The sequence below is a fragment of the Calliphora vicina genome, chromosome 4, assembly GCF_958450345.1.
Source record: "Calliphora vicina chromosome 4, idCalVici1.1, whole genome shotgun sequence".
Lineage (NCBI taxonomy): Eukaryota > Metazoa > Arthropoda > Insecta > Diptera > Calliphoridae > Calliphora > Calliphora vicina.
This window is the reverse complement of record NC_088783.1, coordinates 67,779,512-67,803,449: the sequence shown is the minus strand read 5'-3', so window position 1 is coordinate 67,803,449 and position 23,938 is coordinate 67,779,512. Positions and strand designations below refer to the sequence as shown.

The following is a 23,938-nucleotide window of genomic DNA, read 5'->3' as shown; positions in this document are numbered from 1 at the left end:
AATTAATAAGTTGCAATTCGATAAATTGGCAGATTTTGTGTCTTTTTTTAAAAGTTCAAATATGGAGTGTTGAAGTATTGAACTTAACCAGTTCAACAATGTACTCAAAATCGTTTGGCGTGTTTTGTATTATTTTTCTATATATTGTAGCATATTGAAATTGGTAGGCTCTGTTTAATATTTGAATCCATTAACTCTAGATTATTCTAAATTTAGGTGCAAAACATTTTATTGAAATCTATGTTACACATTATTGATGTTAAATGTATTCTATTTCAACAATGATCAAGTATTTTACTATTTGATGTTTTAAATTTGTTAAGAAAATACACATTAATATAAATAATTATAAAATGTTGTAAATATATATAGATAATGTAAATAGTATTTTTATTATTAATTCACATATATTTCATTGTAAATATAACTGCTTTTTAAAATTTCTAATAAAACCACAATTTTGAATTTTATACTTATGTACAAATTTATGCTGAAATAAAACACTAGGAGCTAAGTTTACGAAGTTATGAAGTTGTTTTGAAAATTTCTATATTCTTGTATATATTGAGTGAATTTAGATATGTCTAACGAGACTTTGGTATTTTGCCATTAACTTTTAAAACAATTAAAGGTAATAACTTGTAGCATCAAATATTCCTATAATACATAACATTTTTAGTAATTATATCTATTTTGATATTGGGTTTATATGAAAGTTATTTCATAGTTAGTAATATGATATCAAGCACAGAACAAATAACAATTTTTCATATTTTACAATTCAATAACTTTTCCATACTGCCAATAAATTTTTAGTTTGTAACATAAAAACAATATGTTTAATTTCTCTATTAGTAAAATGTATAAGCGATAAAGAGAATTGTAATTATTAACAATTTCCTAAATATTGGTAAAACTAATTAAATTAAATATTTATTTCTAATATGCATGGTATATATAAATACAACTACGAAAATTTTTCTATTAACAACAATAAAACTTGTGGCAATTGAAAATAATTTAATCATTTAGAAATTGTTGTTTAAATAATTTAATTTTTATTTTTGTTTGGCAGTGAACTTTAATTTACATTTATTTATATAAACAAAAATTTAGTTTTTACTTTTTTTTTTGGCACGCTGTTCATTTGATAATTCAAAAATAACTATGCAATTATTTTGCAGGCAAATCAGAAAATCGTAAATTTTTATTTCACCTGCAATTATATTCTAATACCATGTTTAATTTAAATAATTTTGCTGTAATTTCAACATGTAAAAGTTACCACAATTTATGCACATTTTATTTAAGTGTGGTTTTATAACAAATTGTGGTTAATTTAATGAATTAAAATAATTTGAAAATACCTTTTCTACTACATATATATACATGTATGTACAATAGTTTGGTTTGTAATACAGATAAATATGTTTGTGCTTACACTGAGAAATTTAATACAATTGGGTCAATAATTTTTTATTTTATTTTTTGTTATTATTATTAATGAATTTTTGTTGAGTGCCAGTATTTTGTTAATAAAATTGTAAAATATTTATTTAATATTAAATAATTGCAAACATTTTGTTGATTTGAAATAAAATTGATGCATCTTATTTCCAAATGAAAGCTAAGCAAATAACCATTGCATACTTTGGGGCGTATGAATATTTTTATTTGGGGATAATTAATTCACACTCATACGTCTAGTGATACGAACTTTTAAATAGCTATTTGATAGGTTTGAGCTAGTTTTTAATCTAAATAATTATATCAAAATAAGAAAAAATAAATTATTGCTCCAAAAAAAAAAAACACAATTATGAATGTTTTATTCGTTTGTGATGAATATGTGCCGAATCTTATATACCCAACACCAATAATACTGACACCGATTTTTGTATAAAAACATTATTTTTATCAGATATTTCCTAACAGAATAGTGGTATGGATAACACTTTAGATATTTATGTATTACAAAGCCATATTTTTACCATTTTTAGCAAAAACTATTCTTCTGTAATATGTAATATGTTCACACACATTTCTCCACAAATACGTTTTAAGTCATATTTAAAAATATCACTTTGCAAACAAATGAAGACTTTTGGAAAAACACACGATCATGGCAGCATGCGTTCGACTCTACTACCAAAGGGCAGTAAAACCCTATACTCAATTTGTCCATTTTGGTGACCAATTTTTTTTTATGGGCCCTCAAAGATTCTTAAAAATAGTGGGCCCTCAAAAAATGGTGTCATCAGTTTTTGGACAACAGCTAACTTTAACTATATGGCTTAACTTTATATGCCAATAATATAGCTAAGAGTCCGCCAAACAATTGTTGTTAATATTTTTTCTCAAAAACATAGCTTTCTCGTGCACTTTTTTTGAAAAAATATAGGAAGAACATTTTTTTTTCTCACTTTTTTTATAATAACTTCCAGGGACTCCTAATTTTTCACTAACAGTATTTAGCAAAGTTGTAGCTACTATAAAGCTGAAAAACTCTTGTGAATATACCAATGCAATCTGAACATACATATATAGGCATTCTATATAGCTCACAAAAATCACTTTGTAGAATAAAAATTTTATTTTTTTACTATTTTTTGACGCTAAAACAATGATTTTTTGTTGAAATAGTATGATTAAGTCCACACTTCTATGTTCCGACACACTCGAAAAATAGGATATGTTTTTTATATCAAAATGTTCCTCAAAAAGAGACATTACAGAAAAATATAAAATTGTTATATGTTCTTAAAGAAAGCTTATTTTTAATAAAAAAATAGTTATGAAATCTTTTTTATATTATTGGTAATTTAGTTGTCTAACTAACAAAAAAAATTCGAGTTTATTTAGACTAAAAGTACGCCCTATATTTTTAAAAAAGCGGACAAATAACTCAAAAATTATAAGAGATAAGTAGTACATGCAAGCATGTTTTTCAAGACCTAGCCGAGGGCTTTTCGAAAAATTTTGAAATCGGATAGGAAACAAAAAACTCGCACATGTTCAAATATTTTACATGTCGAAGGTACCCTATTTTGAGCCCCCATAGCGCCATTTTAATAACTTAAACTCGAAGACTCGAAGACTCCTTGTTTATCCCGATCGGACTAGGCGTTTAGAAATGCTAGATTTATTTCCAAAAAATTTCGATTTTTTTCATGGTAATAAACTTTTTGCATATTTCTAAATGCGTCATCCCTGCATTGTCTGACTTCAAATTACCCACTTGCACTGACAATGATATCAAACTTTGAACAGATTTGTATAATTTCCTAAGACCACTTGATTAGGAAAGATACGGCAATGTTGATAGAGCTTGAGGGTATAATATAATTTGTTATAAATAATCTAGAAAGAAGAATTAGTTACTCATTTTAAAACCCGAATTAATGAACGACATAAAAAAGTTCTTAGTCCGTTTATATTGTACTTGAATTCAGGATCACGTTTTTTAAAAGTATAGCTCCAAAACGCAAACTAACACGCCTACCTATACAAAAGCGTAAGGTGGAACGTTTTTTTCCGCTCAGCTTTAACGCTGATATGTCATACAACAACGTCAAACAACAAAAACAAAGATATCAAAAAAATAAATATAACAACCAGGATTATTTAAACAATAAAGTACATCACAATATATGTAGCTGTTTCTGATTTTTGTTTTGTGATTTGTAAACAAAAATTTTATAAAAAAAAACTAAATATTAAAGTTTAAAAAATGAGTTTCTTGCTTATTTGTTTTTCCTTTTGTATGTATATTAGTGTGTCCCAAAAAATTTTTTTTTCTTATTTTCATGGGTGCTCAAGCTTAATTTGAAAGCTGATAGGGTAGAGTATTTTTGAGATTTTTTTCAGATTTTTCGGAAGTGGTTTAGAGGTCGCTCAAGTGGAGTTTTTGCTAAAACCGGTTTGTCGGCCTTTTTTTGAGTTTAATTCATAACTTTGTCAAGACCCACGATTTTCATTTTTTGAGGACACAGTTTAAAAGAAAAATGTACATGCTTTATTTTTGTGTGCAAACATTTTTAGTTTTTGTAATGAATTGGCTCATTAAGGTGCCCTACATTAAAAATTTTCGAAATTTTTCCATAAATTTTGTAAGTAAAGCTTTATAACTTTTAAAATTTTTATGAAAATGAAAAAAACTAACAATGCAGTTTGATCAATTAATTCTTAATAATTTACAGACAACAATTTTTGAATTTTACCGTTCCTGAGTTATATAAAGAAAACCAAAGCTTTTACGTACACAATATGATTTTTATACCCTACACCACCATAGAGTATCAAACTACAAGTCGCAATATCTAAAATAAAATTTGGTACAAGCTTTTCTATTGCCACATGAAAGAAGCTATTGAATTAGGTTGGAATCGGTCCATTATTTCTACTAGCCCCCATATGATTGCCCAATCTAAAAATATAAATAAATATAAATATCTTAGTTATAAAGATATCTAAACCAAATTGAGCACAAATAACAAATAATAATAACAAATACAAATAATTGTAATGTAGGGCACCTTAATGAGCCAATTCATTGCAAAAACTAAAAATGTTTGCACACAAAAATTAAGCATGGACATTTTGACAACTAGAAAACGCTTGCCGCCCGTGTTTAGGTATGCTTGTAAAGAGTTTGCTAGTTAATTGTTTCTGACGGAAATTTAATGGTGGACTTTGTTTTCGTATGTTTTTTAACATAATTGAATAGATTAGCTATCTATATATGTATGTTGGTATGTAGGTATTAGCTTTGGCAGGGTAGGGGAAGAAGTATTTTGTGGGGAACCTTTATAAAATAATTAGTAAAGAAGATACTAACAACAATGAACTTGTATGTTTGTTGTTGTTAGATTTTCTTTTATATTTTATAATTTCTCATGTAACGAGAATTATAAGTTTGGGAAATAAAAGAAAATATGGAATTATAATAAATTCAAATGAGATGTTTATTTAAGCAAGAGATGCTCACCTTTTGGTAGTTTTAATGTAAGTAAGTTTCTTAAAAACTAACACATTATCGTTAAGGTTCGGTTTTAACAAAAAATGTAAAAGTTTACATGATATAACGAGTTTTATAAATGACAAATGACAATGTTATTTTATATGGTTAACTAACAGTATGAAAAGTTTGTAATTCAGTGGTTTCTAAACTGTAAATTAACCGACATTCTTTAATATTTAAAATATAAATTTAATAATATGAGAAATGCATTATGCTAAATTAAACATGCCGCCACTCCTTGCAGCGTTGCAATTAGGTTGTTTTGGTAGTAGCACACAAGACCGCAGCTAGAGAACGAATTGCTTCCGACAATATTTTTTGATTAGGCTGATTTCTATCTGTGGGCTCTTGTAGTGGCTTAGGTTTGCTTGCACCCGTTTGTGTCCTTTTGTTTGGCCTCTTTGATACACCATTTCGTTGACCAACACGTTGATGCACCGATCGTCTTGGCGGTTGATCTCGCTGATGATGGTTAGGATGGAGTAATGTATGATGCGGTAACGCACATTTTAAGCAAGTGTCAGGGCTACTACAATTTTGGGCCAGATGTGTACGTGCCAAGCAATTATGGCAATATTTGTTTCGCCGAACAACTTGGTTACGTTTAGTAACATCCATTGCTAAAAATTTTCGGCAGAATCTAAGTGAGTGGTACCGAAAGCACACTTGGCACTGGTGAATAGCAGAATCCCTTGGAGTTTGGTGACGTGAACTAAAAGGAGATTAACAATAATTAGTAAAATGAAGAGTTATGCAAAGGGAAGGAAAATGATGAATGTAATGATTGTGTTAGATTGTATAGAGAATAATTAGTTTGTGAGATTAGGATCATTATCATATGGCAAATAACATAGTTTAGTGATTGGACGTGTTAAAGTTCCTGTTGCAGTACGCACGTCGACTACTCGAACTTGTTGATCAGTTCCCTGATGAACCTTTTCTATTTTGCCTAATCGCCATTCATTTGGTGGTAGAATGTCGTCAATAATGATTACTAAATCACCTGTTTGCAAATTGGGGACGGAGAATCTCCATTTATATCTTTTGTGAAGGGATTTGAGATAATCTTCTTTCCATTGAATAGCAAATTGGTGATGAATTTCTCCCATCGATTTAATACGGAAAGATTTTCGGCTGGTGGCTCAGGAAGTGCCATAAGGGGACCTCCTCTTAAAAAATGTCCGGGAGTCAATGCGGTTAAGTCAGACGGATTTTCAGACAAAGCTGAGATAGGTCTGGAATTTAGAACTGCTTCAATTCTGGCTAGAACGGTGGAAAATTCTTCGAAACTAAAACGATAAGCGCCTGCCACTCTTTTTAGATGGAATTTGAAACTTTTAACAGCCGCTTCCCATAAACCGCCCATATGAGGAGCGTGTGGCGGAATAAAGGACCATTCAAATCCATGGGTGATATATTTTTGCGCAATATCATGTGAAACTGTTTTTATAAATACTGAGAATTCTTTACGAAAAACACGACTGGCTCCTAGAAAGTTGCGTCCATTGTCGGAAACTACTTTACGTGGTAGTCCACGACGTCCAACAAACCTAGCGAAGGTAGCTTGAAAAGCAGCAGTAGAGAGATTGGAACAGGGCTCAAGGTGAATTGCTTTTGTGGCAAAACACACGAATACGCAGACATACGCTTTAATCGTGGAAGAATTTCGGAGAGTAGAACTTTTGAGTTCAAAAGGTCCAGCGAAATCTACGCCAGTGGTATGAAAGGGCAAAGAAAGTGTACATCTGTCAGATGGCAGAGCTGCCATAATTTGGGAACAAGATTGTCGTTTGTGAATAATACAAGTTTTGCATAATCTAATGATTTTTCGAATGCGTATTTTGAGACGTGGTATGTAAAATTCGCTTTGAGCCATACGACACATCAAATGACATTCTGCATGAGCTAAAAAGTTGTGTAAATGTTTTAAGAATAAATAGCAAAAGTGGGAATTGTATGGTAAAATGATGGGAAATCGCTCATTATAGGGCAATGTAGAATTTGCTAACCTTCCGTTAACTCGTAAAATGCCATTAGTATCTATAAAGGGATTTAAGGTGAGAAGGGAACTATATTTTGGTATAGATTCAGATTTGAATAAAGCGGAATATTCTTTCTCATAACAACGTTTTTGGGCAAGCAATATTAGTCTGGTTTTAACGGAATTGATTTCAACTTGTCGAAGATCTATACTATTATAGAATATGGGATTTGTAGAATTAGCGAAAGACGGTTTAAAATGTCTTATGTATCGAAAAACATATGATAAAACACGTAATGCTCGAGTGTAGGAAGAGAAATTGGAAAGAATGTCGATAGAATTAGTATTAGTTTGCACACTATTGGTGTTAATGCACAAGTGATGGGATAATACAGTTTCAGTGGGTGTTATTTTGGGTTTTAGAGATGAAATTCGAGTCAAGTTGCTGAGTTTGAATACATTGCCTTTTGGCCACTCGGAAGGTGGATTCGTGAGCCACGAAGGACCATTCCACCAAAGGCTGTTAACAATTAAATCATGAGGTTTACAACCTCTTGATCCTAAGTCAGCGGGGTTATAATGTGTGGGAACATGGCGCCATTTAGCGTTTGGCAGTAGTTGGTTTATTTGCGACACCCGATTGGAAACATATATTTCCTTCCATGTTGCTGGAGGTTTTGCTAACCATCCCAGAACAATTGAGGAATCACACCATAGAAATGTGTCAAAATTTTTTAAATCTAGAGATGAGATTATATGAGCTGTAAGTTTTGTTAACATTAAGGCACCTGATAATTCTAACCTTGGTAGGGTTATGGCTGCTAGAGGAGCTACCTTTGTTTTCGCCACCAACAAATTGGAAAATGTTGTAGACGATGTTTGAATCCGAAGATATACTGCTGCGCAGTATGCCAGTTTGGAAGCGTCACAAAATCCATGAATTTGAACTTGATCAACGGGAGTGAATTGTATCCAACGTGGGATTTGGATTTTCTCGACAACGGGCATATCTTTAATTAGTTCATTCCAGATTCGGAGAGAATCTTTACTTACAGGCTCATCCCAATCAATCTTTTCCAACCAGAGTTGTTGAATAAGGATTTTGCCTTTAATAACTACTGGAGAAATCCAACCAGCTGGATCAAATAATCTTGCTACGGAAGATAATATTTGACGTTTAGTGACATTAATAATCTCAGGAAATGGTTTAAAGGAGTAGCTAAAAGAGTCTGTGAGTGCATTCCACCGTATTCCGAGAGTTTTCGTATCACTTGAATTATGAAATTTGAGGAATTCAGAGTCATATAAATCTTCTTTTGGGATTGATTGTAACAGTCGGGAGTCATTAGATGTAAGTTTCTTTAATATGAAACCTGCTGATCTGAGTGATCGAATCAGCTGTTGTTGAGCTTCTGTAGCACTGTCAAGAGAGTGACCTCCAGTGAGAATATCGTCTACATACGTTTCTTTACGCAAAATTTGAGAAGCTTTTGGGAAAATGTCTTGAGTATCAGAGGCTAATTGTAAAATCGTTCTGATTGCCAAAAACGGAGCGCAATTGATACCAAAGGTAACGGTTTTGAGTTGATAGTCTTTGATAGCCTCCCGGGGGGACTTTTGGAACAGAATTCTTTGAAATGGCCTATCATGGGGATGTATCATGATTTGTCTATACATTTTTTGAATGTCACCGCTAAAGACATATCTGTAAAAACGCCAATTTAGTATAACGGTTAATAAATCTGCTTGTAACGTGGGACCTGTATATAATACATCGTTAAGGGAGAGGCCAGATTTTGTTTTGCGAGATGCATTAAAACCTACACGAACTTTCGTAGTTTTATGCTCTGGACGAACTACAGCATGATGTGGAAGATAAAAAGAACTACATTTATTCTCTGAGAAGTATTCGATCGACGTGGTTGGTTCCATGTGATCTAATTTTATATATTCGTTGAGCACTTCGTTATATTGTAAATGGAGAGAGGGATTTTTAACGAGAGTTTGCTCCATTCTAACGTATTGGCTTAGTGCTATGAATCGTGAGGTACCGAGAAATTTGGTTTCTGGGAATTCTTTTTTGAATGGTAATCGTACCATATAACGACCGTCAGGGAGACGTTTTGTCGTTTTGGAATAAAATTCTTCACAATATTTATCCTCAAAATCTATTGGTTGAGATGTTGGAATTTCTTCTTGTTCCCAGAATTTTCGCAGTAAATCATTTACGTTTTCTGTAGAGTTTGTGATAGAGGAAAAGGAGGATATTTGTTGTGTTTGAATTGGTCCACTAAGAACCCATCCGAAAACGGTTTTATAGGCTGAAGCAGATCCGCAAACATCTCTTTTTATACCATCTAGATTTATATGTCGTTCACTGTCGTTTCCTAAGATGAGATCAATAGAGGAGGAAACGTTAAAGTAAGGGTCAGCTAGTTCAATATCTGAGAGCCCAGAAGTATGGCTGATTTTAAAAGAAGTTGAGGGTATTTTGTTTGTGACTTTAGGGAGCACGATTGCTGATATTTGGAGTCGAAAATTGTTTTGTTGGGAAACGAGAATTAAGTCACATTCCTTATCAGCTGTTTGGCTTTGACCGCCAACTCCAACAATTTCAAATTTGGATTTTCTAAATGGTAGATTTAAACGAGCACGTATTTTTTCTGAAAGAAATGTTCTTTCTGAGCCTGGGTCTATAAGTGCCCGAATTGAGAAACGTTCTCCTCTACTTTCTATATTAACGAGGGCTGTTCGTAAAAGGATATTTGTGTTGTTTGCAGCGTAATTGGAATGAATTTGGGGACTTCTAGCGGAATTTGATGTTGAAGGTTGTACTGATATCTCAGTTGGTTGTTTATTTTGATTGTGAGAATTCGAGTTTTGATTGTGGGAACTGTGATTGTTGGGATTATGCGATTGACTAACATTTTTCTTGAAATTATTGTTTGGTCGCATATGAAGCAAAGTGTGATGCTTCTTTCCACAGTTTAAACAAGTGTTTTTGCTTTTGCAGTTTGTTTTGGTATGAGAACCTGAAAGACAATTGTTGCAAATTTGATTTTTGAAGACAAAGTCAACTCGTTCTTGAATCGAAAGGTTGCGGAATTGAGGACATGTTCTTAGATTATGGGTTTCGTTACAAATTTTACAACTAAGGTTAAGTTTTTCCTGAGATGCATAGGTTTGAATTCGGGTTTGGGATTCAGAATGGTTCGGAAATGAAGTTTTTGTCAGTTTAATCGTTGAAATTCTTTCTACAACCTCGCATCTCTTGAGAAGAAAATTGCTTAGTTGATTCCATGTTGGTAAATCTCTACAAGCGTTTAGAGATTGTTCCCATTGAGCTAAGGTTTCTTGAGGTAGTTTTGAATAAACTAAGTTTACTAATATCGGATCCCATCCATTCGATTCTACTCCTAATGTTTTCAACATTGACAAACAATCTGTAACAGAACTGTGTATTCTTTGCAGGGATTCGCTATCTTCGACAATTCCTACAGGGATGTTAAAGAGATTTCGGACTTGATTGTCTACTAAAACCCTTATATTTTCGTATCGGGATTTAAGAGCTTGCCAAGCAAGATTGAAATTATTATCTGTGAGGGGAAATCTGTTCACAATTGATCCCGCAGTTCCTGTTGTCTTGTTACGAAGATGGTATAATTTTTCAGCGGATGTCAATCTTGGGTGATTGATATAGACTGCTGTGAACATGTCACGAAACGCAGGCCATTCTTCATAACTTCCTGAGAAAGTTTGAGTATCGCAAGGGGGTAGTTTGAGGCATGTGTTTTCCTGGGGAAGATTAGAAATATTGGGTTCTGTACTACTACGAGGATTAAGGCTTTCTCTTTGAGGTTTAATTAAATCGAGAAGTTTTGAAATCGTAAGATAGTACATATCTACGCATGAGTCATATTGTTCTTGTGCTGTCGTTTTTATTTCTTCGCTTTGATCAGAGAGCATAAGATCTTCATAAGATTGTTCTACTTTATTCCAGCGACTATCAAGATCTTTCATTTTGATTTCTAAAAGTGCCTCAGATTGTCCCGAAGATTCTTGGGCATCAGTTTTTTTGCAAAAGGATATTAAATTTTTTGCATCGAATGCAAATTTATTGTTGGGTGAAGTCATAGTGAAACTAATGCAATTGAGATTTGGGAAATGATAAGTTTAATTGATGGTTTAGAAGTATTTTAAGGGAAATAAATCTTTAATTTGGAGTTATATGTTTATGTAAATAAGATATTAAACTATATGAATTTTTTAAATTGCGGTTATAAATGCGTTTTGATAAAAAATATAGATTGGAAATTTATTATATTTTCTTTTATGTGAAAGAAAATATTTAGCGGTTTAAGAGATATAGATAGTGAATCTATGTTTTCTTTTGTGTATGAAAGAAAATATGTAGCGGTTAAGGATAAATAGATTGCAAATCTGTAATATTTTCTTTAAGTGAAAGAAAATATTTAGCGTTTTTTTTTTTTAAAATATATAGAATGCAAATCTATAAAATTTTTTTTACGTGTGAAAGAAAATATTTAGTGGTTTAGAAAAATAGATTGCAAATCTGTAATATTTTCTTTGAGTATGAAAGAAAATATTTAGCGGTTTTTTTAAAAAATATATAGAATGCAAATCTATAAAATTTTCTTTACGTATGAAAGAAAATATTTAGCGGTTTTAAAGAAATATAGACTGCAAATCTATAATATTTTCTTTTAAGTATTAAAGAAAATATTTAGCGGTAAGTAGAAAAGTTTGTATGTGGAAAAGGGGCTTGGAAATTTGATTCACAAAGCCTTGTAATTTATGTTTAAATTATAAATATCACGGAATTTTAATTCCTTGTAATGCTTTACAAATATGGTTTAGAGTAATTTTGATAAAAGTGGACTGTATTTTTATTTGAGAGATATAATGGTATTTAATTAAACGGTTTTAATTAGAATTTTTAATTATTTTATATAAATGTTTTGTATTTTTCTTTTGTAATAAACGATATTAATTTTAGAAATTTTGTTGCCAAAGTTATAGTAAACGTTTGCTAATTTGTTAAAAAAACGTTGATGAGTATTTTTACTTTTATTCCAATGTACCGAAATATTGTTAGTTAAATTTAAATTGGAAAATCTTTTTTAGTAATGTATTCAAATTAAAATTGAAAAAAAATGTTCAAAAATTTCTTTTGTGTTCGTACCCACTGTTCAATATATTTTATTATAAATTTTAATGTTTTAATTTGTTTAACCAAATAGTAAATTTTTGTAATATAATTTAACACCTTTTAATATTAATTTATTTAAATTTTTATTTTAATTATTAATTTTTGATAATTTTCCGATAAGTATTGTGTTTTATTTGAAGTACCAAAAAAATTAATTTTGTTAACACTTTTTTTTTACTTTAGCCACACTGTGTTTGTGTGAAAAGAAGAGATGTATGATGTCTATTTGAAATATTTATATTGAATGTTAAAGAGATTATATTGTGATGTTAAAGAGATTTGTGATGTGTGTGTTAAGAGATTTGTGTTGTGTATGTTAAATATGTGTGTTGTATATGTTAAGAGATTTGTGTTATGTATGTTGGAGGGGTATGAATATGCAAGAGCTAAATTATAGCAATGTACTCACGTTTAAAAGTTGGTTTGAAATTGATGATTTCTCTTATTGCAATTTGTTGTTCGAAGTTTACAGAGAACTTACGTTTGTCTGACTTGCCTTTGACTTGTTGTTGGAACTCTGTTGTTGAGACTCTTACACAAGGTTGTTCACTTTGTTTCATCAAAACACTTGTATTTCTCTTTACCATTACTTTTTTTGATTTTGAATTTTTTTTTTTTTCTTCTTTACTTTGAATTCTAGCACTAAATGACCCTGAGTTTTGCAAAAACAAATGTAGGAAGGCAAAGTGCGAAAATAAGTAACGGTTTTTTATATGTATAATAGAATTTTAGTTGTTTTGGATTTTTGTAAATTTTGAAATTTGGCAATATGGGGTTTGTAAATGGTTATTTGAAGTTTTTGAAAATGTTGAAATTTGGCAATGAAAATTGGGTTTGAAAATTTATGTTTTAGGTACTATTGTACTTTGGCAATTTTGCTGTTATCTAGGTTTTTGTTTTTTTGAGAACTATTATTTTTAGTGAGCTTTTTAAACAATTTTTTCTTTGGTATTTTCCTTTTGACTAAATTTAGGCTTTTCTTTATATCTTTTTTTTGTAATTTTTTGATTTTTTTATAATTTTTGCACTGTTTTTCACTTTTTAATTGTATTTTAAATTTTTCGTTCTACTCACTCACTTTTTTGTTGTTTTTACCATTTTTTCCGTGTTATACTTAAAAGTTCTGCTTGTTTACGGCTCGCGGTCTTCTTTTGTACTAAAGTACTTGCACTTTGACTTGTATGATTGATGTCTTTGTGATCTCTTTATTTGTTTTAGGTGACCAGCTTAACGTCGGTGGAGGACCATGAATAGATTAGCTATCTATATATGTATGTTGGTATGTAGGTATTAGCTTTGGCAGGGTAGGGGAAGAAGTATTTTGTGGGGAACCTTTATAAAATAATTAGTAAAGAAGATACTAACAACAATGAACTTGTATGTTTGTTGTTGTTAGATTTTCTTTTATATTTTATAATTTCTCATGTAACGAGAATTATAAGTTTGGGAAATAAAAGAAAATATGGAATTATAATAAATTCAAATGAGATGTTTATTTAAGCAAGAGATGCTCACCTTTTGGTAGTTTTAATGTAAGTAAGTTTCTTAAAAACTAACACATTATCGTTAAGGTTCGGTTTTAACAAAAAATGTAAAAGTTTACATGATATAACGAGTTTTATAAATGACAAATGACAATGTTATTTTATATGGTTAACTAACAGTATGAAAAGTTTGTAATTCAGTGGTTTCTAAACTGTAAATTAACCGACATTCTTTAATATTTAAAATATAAATTTAATAATATGAGAAATGCATTATGCTAAATTAAACAATAATTAATACATGAATTGTTAACCTTAACGTTATTTATGGTTTTTCTTTAAGAATAAAATATTAAAAAATTTACATCAAAACTTCATTGTTTACTTTTTTAAAAAAATTTAAATTTTCAAATAATTCGATTAATTGTAATTATTCGAACAAGTTAAAATCTCTTATTCGAATTATTCGTTTTATTCGAACAAGAGATAAATCGAATAATTTGAATACCCTAGTTGCAATACCTTTTAATTCGCTTATATATGCTTAACTTCAGAACAGAGTATCCGAAATTGTCTGGATTCGTTCATGGCCTCACAAGACGAGCAGTTCTTTTGGCTCGTAATCCATATTTGCCAGAAAGATGGGGAAAGGTTATAACTAACAATGGCGAATAACTTGAATAAATGTATATTGTACAAATAAAAGCTACAATTTGAAAAAATCCAGAATTTTTAAATCATTTATTCCTAATCCCCTAATACCCAATCCATATTGTAACATCTCATTCCATCCTTATGATATATGAGCTTTCCCTGTTGTGTTGCATCTGAGGCTTATGGAAGTTATCAATCTCTTTATGCACTTTGCTACACAAAATGCTGTCTGTCGATAACTGTCATCTTCGATAACAACATCATGTTACAGCAAATAGTTTTTCTTTTCATTTGCTCTCTCTCTCTCTCCCTATATTTTTTTTTTTACTTTTTTCTAGTTTGTATGTTTTTTGTTACTTTATTACTTTACTCGATGCCACATGATATATCAAGGATATTTGTATGTGTATTTACTATTTATGTGCAAAAGTATTGAAGGTTTGAAGGCAGAATATAAAGCCTCAGCTGAATATCTATAAAAATGCTGTTATTTATGACTATTTCTAACATGTCTTGGCTTATTTAGACATATAGCCAATAACTATTACTGGCAACACCAATAACAGAAATACCATCATCGTTATCATAGTCATCAAAGGCAACATGTTATTTAAGAGTTTAGTTATGGATGATGGAAATTGTGGAAAAAGTAAACTTATATGAATAACTATGACTTCATATATTGTGTAACTAGTTGATATAAATATTAAATGGGGAAAAAAGAAAGTTAGTTAATGCTAATAAAATGTAAGATGCTACTCCATGACATTTTGATTGTCAATTTATAAATTACCAAATCTAGAGTTACTGAAAAAATCTTAGACACTTCTCTATTAGAATTGATCACTACTATCCTGTTTTTAAGTATATTTGTTGGAATATATTGTGAGCAATTTTATAAAAAAATGACAAAACGTAAAATCAGTTTTTTTAACTGCTCAAAATTCTTACATATCTATCTAGGTCATAAAATCACTGCAGTGTATATAAATTTTCAATTTAATTTAAATCACCATTTAGCAAAATTAATTAAGAAATTTTTGGAATTTTTTATCAAACAAATAACCAAGGTTCAATAGTTTGTTTCCCCTACACTAAACAAGCAAATATTTATAAAATATTTACATTTTTTTACAAAACGAATTTAGTTGACAAATAAATAATAAAAAAAAAATACTAAAACTATAAATTTCATATTATTTACAAATTTGTTGTTAAATATTTTATTAGATTTGCATAGTATATGTATGTGCTTATGTTGAAAAAAAATATTATTAAAAATTCACTATTTTTGTAGTTATTTACCTTTTGCCAATATTTTCTTAGGCACTGAGCCGTAATCAATTCTTTTAGAGAAAATTTTTCCAGCTATTTTTATTTATTGTGGTCATAAAAAAGCACAAAAAAAGCAATTGGTTTAAGGTTTATTTTATTTAAATTATACATTTCATAATATTTGATTTCGATTTAGTATGTTGTAGTACACAGTTATTTTTTATTGTACAAGCTTAACCCGGCGCACTTTGCTACCTCAATCGTAGTAAGATAATAAATAACTGTAAATGGATAATACAGTAGTCGGCAATGCAGTGAACAATAAATATTTTAACGTCCTATTAATATCAATTTGTAACGGTTGCTTGAAACATTCATCATGTTTATAAACATTTTCATCAGTAGAATCTTCTACATATCAACAATAGTGATAGCACATTGTTAGTAAAATAACTTATACATAGTATGACAAAATTACCTGTGAAGCAGCTTAAAAGCTCTTGGTGATCATTTTGGAAATAGAACATTCAGTTTTTTTCCATTAGATAATTCGTGGGACTTATAGAAGATGTCGCTGTGTATATAAATTGTAACAGCTAGTTGTGAGCGAGACAGTATATCGTAGATGCTGTTAGAGTTAACATCAACTGTATTGCCAGTGCACAGTGGTTTCCCCATAGGCCAAAAATCAAAAACAATTTTCGAATAATAATAATTTCAAAATAAATTTTATGAATCTAACAAATTTTGTTGTTTTTTCTGCGAAATTTAATATTTGTGTCCGTTGAAAGGGGAGGTATGTATGTTTATATTGTATATCGTTAGCTTAGTACGCAAACGTAACAAGTCCACTTTTGATTGAAATTAAGATTTTGATGCAGAAAGATAGTAAAACATAAGATACATATTTTGCAATAAAAAATTTAGTTATTTTGTTTCTAACTGATGATTTTTCAGTGATACGCAAAAAAACTCCACAAAAAAATAAATAATAATAAGAAAACATGCTATTTAAATCTACTTTTTCAATACTATTTGCTATAATACTTTGAAGATTAACATTTTTCGATGTAATAACATAGTACTGTAAAATAAAAAAAAATAAAATTTTGAAGAAATAATAATAAAAAACTAATTTATATAAGATTTTGAGTTATTTTGTTTTACAGCAAAGAAATAAGACTGTTTTTTGTTATGGATTTAAATAATATAAAATAATAAAACCAATTTGTAACATAATAAAACGAGAAATTAAAATTTATTATAAGAAAATGTGCTATGTCCAGCTAAAAAACACAAAATCAAAAGAGCTAACAGATCTAAAGAATATTGAAAGCAAAAAAAGTTATTAAAGAAAATAAGTTTATTTAAAAAGTTTTTCGCGATATTGTGACAGAAATCTCTAAAAGCCCTACAATCATTAAATTTTGACTTATTTTCTACCAAATTAAATAATAAAAGCTGGAAAAATTTAAGAACTTCTTTTTCACGTAGACTTTTAGTTATTTGGTCCTCATCTGCCCACAACATATTATACATCAAATTGTAGATTTTTTATCCATCTTTAAATTAAAAATATTGTGCCCCGGGTTTTTGCACATTTTCGCATTTTGCACAACATACCAATTTTTGAGTACTTTATTCACTTATCGTACAAATTAGAGCTAAAAAATGGAAGACCAGTAAGAACGAAAAGTCAAATATTTTGAAGAGAAAACAATTTCGGGCCTAAAAGGTACTTTTAGTAGATAGGCCAAAAGCTATCTGCGGAAATTCAAACGATGGCAACACAGGGCGGAGATTTTTTTAAATGTCGATCTTTCATAAAAAAATAACAGGAATCGTTAAGGACAATTTGCAATAATGTACCATAATTCTCCAAGCTATAAATTCTGGATTTGAAACTGATGCCGTAAAGTTTGAGGAATATGCTGTAGAGACAGTTGAGGAGTGTGCCTGGAATTACCTACATCCATCGGTACACAAAATTCTGATCCATGCATTAGTGTCAATAGGTGAATTATCAGCTAGGATAAGGACATAAAACAGTAAGGACATAAAACAGTTTAGATTGCTACATACACGAACAATATCTCGCATTGCTACAAATACAGATCTTTTAAATAGGTTATTTTTAACATGAAATCCATTTATTACTGGAGCCCGAAACTTATCAATAAAGAAAACAAGTAGTTAAAGTCAAAGTGTTTTAAATTTGCTTAATATTTAATATCACATTTAATAATTTTCATTTTATACTTTATTTTGAAATTTCTTAAAATAAATCTATAAGCCAATTAACCCTGGCTACAGTTGTTAATATTTTTTCCTAAAAATTTGCTAACTTTAAGCTCTTCAGGCATACTATGGGCTGACATGATTTTGAAGACCCAAAGCTTGTTTAGTTTTGGAGATATTGATTTTTGACCGCTTCTCCATATAAGGGAAATTGTATTCCCTTATATATTTCGAAAAAAAATATTTAAAAAAAAATATTTTTTTTTTCTTAAAATAAAGCTTAGATATTTTCCTTGAAGACCTATTTGGTCGCTTAGTGGGATGCGAGTTTGCTATCTATCAAAAAAAATGTTTTGTAACTCAAGATATACAATTTTTTATTTTTTTTCGGCAAAATCTAACTTTTTTTCAAAAGGGCCCTTTTTTTAATTTTTTTTTTTGCTCAAAAGAAAGCTTAGGTCTATTCCTTTAGGAGCTTTTTGGTCTCGTAGTGGAATATCTATCAAAATAAATATTTTGTAAGTCAAGACATACAATTTTTGTGTTAGAACATTTATTTTGATACTATCCCACTCGCATCCCACTACGAGACAAAAAAGCTTTCTTTTGATCAAAAAAAAAAAAATTAAAAAAAGGGCGCCTTTTGAAAAATTTTTTAGATCAACAAAGGATCTCATATCTTTGTATGTGAGGGAAAATCTCCCTCTTTCATATTCGATGCATTTTGATCAGAACTGCGAACAATGGTATTAATATCACTTAATATCACTTACGGAAAGTATCGTGAATCTCATTATTATAGTTTTTCGGATATTCTATATATTAGAGGCGAAACGCCACGCCCACTATTCTGATCACGTCTGCTATCCTAACATAACGAATTTCTTGGTATAGGAGGAGCCACGCCCACTGTTGTGATTACACTCATTTTTATGTCGTTCAATAATAACTATTTACTGTATGTGGGAGAGTCCATGACAAAGTTAAACGATAAATAATTTATAGTTCTCTAGATATTCTCAAATAACTATTTACTTTGTGGCTATTCACCTTGTTCAGAACGCACTCACTTTTAAGAAAACTTTGTGCAGTGATAGAAAATTGATTCATTCAAAGTTTAAAGATTTTTGCAATTATAAACAAGTAAGAGAGCTATATTCGGCTGTGTCCAATCTTATATACCCTTCACCATATTATACTTAAAAATAATTTTTTTTTAATATTTTTATTTAAACAAAATTGTTTTTTAATTTTTTTTTTTAAAGTTTTTCCAAATTTTTTTTTGGAAATTTTTTAATTTTTTTTGAAAAAAGATTTTTTCCTGATTTTGAGCCATTGTAGGTCCAAGTTTCTATAGCCTTATATACATCGTTGCAATGGACATTGAAATATCTATCATTAGATATCCATACTGTCTATATTAATTACTTAGTATTCCTGATTTCGTGATTTTGACCCATTGTAGGTCCAACTTTCTATAGCCTTATATACATCGTTGCAATAGACTTTAAAATATCTATCATTAGTTATCCATATTGTCTATATTAATTACTTAGTAATCCAGATATAGGTCAAAAATAGGGGTTGTCCCGGTTTTTTCCTAATATCTCAGCCATTTCTGTGCCGATTTTATCGATTTTACAAATTATGTATGTAAGTTATTTGGGGACTACGGAAAGTTGATTTCAACATACATACGGACGGACGGACAGACATGATATGTCAACTTTACTATCTATAAGGATTCAGAATATACTTTGTGGCGTCGAACAGTTATTATATCCTTCAATCATGGTGAAGAGTATAATAACTGTTCGAAACTAATAACGGTATTTTGCAGCCAAATAAATCGTGCATAGTTCTTAAGCTGTAAGTATTACAGATCGCAAGATAATCGATAAAAAAGTATTTATTTTGTATGGGAGGTGCCACTCCCACTTAAATTTAAAAATTAAAAGAAGCCTATAGTACCTTTCAAGTACAAATGAAGATACTGTGAAAATTTCAAGAATATCGGCTCAGCCGTCTATCGGTCTATTTGACATACATACAAATAAACAGACATACATTAATTTTGTATATATATACCTACTTTTATTAGGTTTTTTTTTGGCAAATATACACACATATTTTCGTATTTATTTTATATGCTTTCGAATTTATCGGTATGTAAATTTAACAAATAACACTTGTGTTTATGCTGCTCAAAAAAAATGAAATAAAATATGGCAAAATAATTTTATATATTTTGGCAATTTTTTTTTTGTCAGATGTACACTTGTATGTGTTGTGGTAGCAAATACACATTTATGTGTATCTGAATACTTGTTTTTAACCGGAAACATATCAAGAAGGTTTAATCAATCAGGCTCTTTGATAAAAGAGGCTTCTAAGGAGTTGTGGGGCAATATGCTTAAGTTACGTATCGAAATGCTTGAACTACGGATCGAAAAATTCGGATTTGTTTTTACATCACATACAACAATTGTGTTTTGCCTCCATATTATCAACAAACCTTTTGTTTACTTATCAATCATATAAAAAAGTTTATATAGGCATCTCATCACTATGTATTTTACTAGTTTTTGTGTAAAAATTTTCTTGAATTGAAATAATTTTAGATTTTTCTATTCTTTTTTCTTTACAGGTAAGACAAGATAATAAAATGTCTATGTTACAATAAAGGTAGGCAGTACCATTCTAAATTTCGAATTATAATTTTGATAATATATCTGGACAGGTCTACTAATGGGCCCCTCTGTTAACCACTCTATAACTTCCTTCCTATATATCTGTTTTGAAATTTATATTTGCACACATTTTACACAACAAGTCCAACAATAATATTTTATTTACATCATGGTTGAATATTGCATTTTAACATTTTATCAAATTTTTTTAAGAACTTTTTTTCGATACACAATTTTCACAACAAAATTCAAATACCAAATGAGAATGAAAAAAACAGATAGATGAAATAAAAAAAGGCCTGCGTGAAAATTTATAAAATAAAATAGAAAAAAAAAGTAAAACTTGTATAAAAACATTTTTATCTATAGAGTGTAATATGAACTGTTAAAATAATAAAAATATAGAATGCTATATTCAGCAGTGACAAATCATTAATACCCTGCACCTAAAACTATACTATACTAATTACCCTAAATTATTAATTCATAAATATTTAGGTTTGAAACTTGCCTTCCGATTTGTGCTGCTTATAAACGATTTAAAAAACTGGTTTTGTGGATTTTAATACCGAACATTTTTGATAAAGATAACTATTGTAAATATATCTTATTATTTTTTATTGGAAACGAGATGTATCTATACATAGAGATGAACTTAAAATTTCATAGGAATAAAGAATATCTTGTGAAGTTTTACATTAACATTTCGAAGTGTTACATAAATTATGAGAAACTTATATATACTCACATTTAACGCAAGTATATTTATGTTCACGTTGTAGTGTATAAATATACAAATATGAGCACATAAAGCAAATACATATTTATCCATTTTGTTATTTTAGCAATAAAAATGTACACAAATTGGACAATTTCTTATAACAGAGAAAATATATGTCATAAAAAATACTAAAAATACAATAAAATTGAGCATCAGTTTAAGCGACACAATGGTTTTGGTAAAAATCTAAAGAAAACAGAGGAATTGTTGTTTTTTAAAACTTACTTGTAAATTTAACATTCAAGTTACAAGCAGCATTTCCTTATTGACATTATTTTTATGGGAATTAAATTGTAAAGGGTCTTCCAATAGGGGCTACAGAACTTTGACAGTTAATAGCGGTGTTATTGTTGAAGCTACATCTGTTAAGTTGCCTGTCATTTATTCAGTTTGTTTAGCCAAATCGTCATGGATGCATGTAGAGTAGAGTGTCCCAAAAAAAGTTTTTTTTTTCTTATTTCCATGAGTGCTCAAGTATAATTTAAAGCTTATAGGGTAGAGTATTTTTGAAATTTTTTTTGAGATTTTTCGGAAGCGACCTCTAGCTCAAGTCGAGTTTTTGCCAAAAAACGGATTTGTCGGCCTTTTTTTGAGTTTTATTCATATCTTTGTCAAGACCCACGATTTTCATTACTTTTGAGGACACAGTTTAAAAGAAAAAAAGCATGGACACTATATTTTTGTTTGCAAACATTTTTAAGGTGCCATACATTACAAATTTTCGAAATTAACTTTTAAAATTTTTATGAAAAGGAAAAAAATTAACAATGCATTTTGAAAGATCAATTAATTCTTAATAATTTAGAGACATTTTTTGGATTTGCTTTTATGTACACAAAATGATTTTTATACCCTACACCATCAGAGTGTAATCAAACTACAAGTTGCAATTTCGAAGATAAAATGGTACAAGTTTTTCTACTGCCATATGGAAGAAGCATATTGAATTTGGTTGGAATCGGTCCATTATTTCCACTAGCCCCCATATAAATATCGTAGTTATAAAGATATCTAATCCAAATTGAGCACAAATAAGTTTTATATAAGCTAAGCTCGCGCCTACCAAATTTTGTGACGATTGTTCCATAACACAGTGCAACAGTGAAAAAAACACACGATCATGACTATATAGGTTCGACTCTACTACCAAAGGGTAGTAAAACCCTATACTCAGTTTGTCCATTTTGGTGACCGATTTTTTTTTATGGGCCCCCAAAGTTTCTGAAAATCAGTTGGGCCTCTAAAAAAGGTGTCATCAGTTTTTGGTTAACAGCTAATTCAGACTTTGTGATACGGCTTAACTTTATATGGCAATAATATAGCTAAGATTCCGCCAAATAAATTTCGGTACAATTTTTTTTCCAAAAAATAGCTTTTTCGTGCACTTTTGTTGAAAAAATATAGGAAGAACATTTTTTTTTTTTACTTTTTTTAGAATAACTTCCAGGGTCTCCTAATTTTTCACTAACAATATTTAGCAAAGTTGTAGCTACGGTAAAGTTGAACAACTCTTGAGAACATATCAATGCATTCTGAACGTGTCTAGTCATTCTAAATAGCACATAAAGATCATTTTGTGCTTTAACAATTTTCGTTTTTACTATTTTTTTACGCTAAAAAAAAAGATTTTTTGTTAAAATAGTATGATCAAGTCCATACTTCTATGTCACCAAAATGGACAAACTGAGTATAGGGTTTTACTACCCTTTAGTAGTAGAGTCGAACCTATACTGTCATGATCTTGTGTTTTTCCAAAAGTCTTCATTTGTTGCATAGTGTAATTAGTCATAGCTCCCATATAAGGTCCACTTATGAAAATCACTTTAAATAGCATAAATCTCTTAAAAATATTCGTATTCAAATAAAATTCTATCCAAATATCTTATATATGTATATACAAAAGTCATGTCACCAAATTGTATAACGATCGGTCCATAATTAGTCATAGCTCCCATACAAAGCCCACTTCCTAAAATCATTTTAACGAGCACAAATCTCTTAAAACTGTTGGTACATTTTAATAGAAAACTGTTGAAAGAAAATTGCTGTCCCTAAATTATTAAGAATTAATTGATCTTTCAAACTGCAATGTTAGTTTTTTTCATTTTCATAAAAATTTTAAAAGTTAAAAAGCCTTATTTACAAAATTTCGAAAATTTGTAATGTAGGGCACCTTAATGAGCCAATTCATTGCAAAAACTAAAAATATTTGCACACAAAAATAAAGCATGGAAATTTTTCGTTTAAACTGTGTCCTCAAAAGTAGTGAAAATCGTGGGTCTTGACAAAGTTATGAAGAAAACTCAAAAAAAGGCCGACAAACCCGATTTTTAGCAAAAACACGACTTGAGCGATATCTAAACCTCTTCCGAAAAATCTGAAAAAATTCTCAAAAATGCTCTACCCTATAAGCTTTCAAATTATGCTTAAGCCCCAACCTAATGTAGAGTTTATTATCACGTGAAAATTATAAAATTATTTTATCAAAATTGGTGTTCTGTTCGTGTAACGTTTCACGCTCAAACAAAATTGTCAAAGCTGGGACGATACCTATCTATATGTAATCGAAGACGGCCCGAAAAAGT

The 23,938-nt window shown here is 29.8% G+C and overlaps 1 long non-coding RNA gene across 1 annotated transcript; it reads right to left on the bottom strand.

Moving 5' to 3' along the window:
- Positions 1-4,940: 4,940 nt before the first annotated feature.
- On the bottom strand, positions 4,941-13,478 carry LOC135958939 (uncharacterized). Its single transcript, XR_010576478.1, has 2 exons — positions 12,641-13,478; positions 4,941-5,732 (listed from the first exon to the last, which is right to left on the bottom strand). It is a non-coding gene; the product is annotated as an uncharacterized LOC135958939 (long non-coding RNA).
- Between the last annotated feature and the right edge of the window lie 10,460 nt (positions 13,479-23,938).